Source organism: Pteropus vampyrus, unplaced genomic scaffold (genome assembly GCF_000151845.1).
Source record: "Pteropus vampyrus isolate Shadow unplaced genomic scaffold, Pvam_2.0 Scaffold15098, whole genome shotgun sequence".
NCBI classification, from domain to species: Eukaryota; Metazoa; Chordata; class Mammalia; order Chiroptera; family Pteropodidae; genus Pteropus; species Pteropus vampyrus.
The window spans coordinates 1-1,182 of record NW_011903879.1 but is presented as its reverse complement, the minus strand read 5'-3'; the positions used below and the strand labels follow the sequence as shown (position 1 = coordinate 1,182).

At 40.9% G+C, this 1,182-nt stretch overlaps 1 pseudogene; it reads right to left on the bottom strand.

Moving 5' to 3' along the window:
* Nucleotides 1-819: 819 nt before the first annotated feature.
* Nucleotides 820-935, bottom strand: LOC111735106 (annotated as a pseudogene).
* Between the last annotated feature and the right edge of the window lie 247 nt (nucleotides 936-1,182).

The following is a 1,182-nucleotide window of genomic DNA, read 5'->3' as shown; positions in this document are numbered from 1 at the left end:
GCCCCTTTTCTTCTGTGTTTAAAGCAGAATGTGTTTTCAATAAAGATTTACTTAAACCATGAATATATGAATTATCCATTCACATGACTCTGGACAAGTTACTTTAAACCCTTGTTTCCTCATCTATAAAATCTGGACAATAGCAGTGCCCATTCATAGGGCTAGTGTGAGAATTAAATGAAATGATGCAGTTTGAAGAGTGCCTGGCAGTTGTCAGAGCCCAATAAATGACAGCTATTGATATTGCTGTTACTATTATTGTTATTGTTGCCTTATGAACAAGCATTATTATTCATGCTATAAAATTAAGAAAGAAATGAGGGCTCAGGAAGGCAAAATAATTGGACCAGAAACACGTAGGTAATAAACAGCAGAGTCCAGAGGAAAAGTCCGATGCAAAGCTCTGTGTAGGACATCCAGCTACCTCCTGAGAAACGAGAGGATGCTCGCAGAGCAATCTGATGTGCACAAATGAAAGAAAACATGAAGGAAAGATGGAAGGAGTTTTAGTTTCCTAAGGCTGCTGTAACAAACTACAGCAAACTTCGTGGCTTAAAACAACAGAAATTTATTTTCCCACAGTCCTGAAGGCCAGAAGTGCCAAATCAAGGTGTTGGCAGGGCCATGCTCCCTCTCGAGGCTGTAGGGTATAATCTTTCCTTGCCTCTTCCAGAATTCCCCTTACAGACTCTCTCTGGTGGTTGCCGGCAACCTTTGGCATTCTTTGGTTTGTAAATGCATCCTTCCAATTTATGCCTCCATCTTTATATCATCTTCTCTTTCCTTTTTTTTTTTATTGTTATTATTTATTATTATTTATGCCTACAGCATCTGATCTTCCTGGGTGGTCTCCCATCCAAGTACTAATCAGGCCTGACTCTGCTTAGCTTCCAAGATCAGACATTGGGCTTGTTCAGGGTGGCATGGCCGTAGACCATGGACCGTGGCTCCACTGGGGTGCAAACTCAGGACATTCTGCGTGTAAGGCAGACGTGCTAACGGCTACACTATGGAACCAAGTCCTCTTTCCTTCTCTTAAAAAAAAAAAAAAATCATTAGATATAGGGCTCACTCTAATTCAGGAGAATCTCATCTCAAGATCCTTAATTTAATTACATCTGAGAAGACCTCACATTCACAACTTCTGGGGGACATTTGTCCTTTCAGCCGAGTCAGTATTCA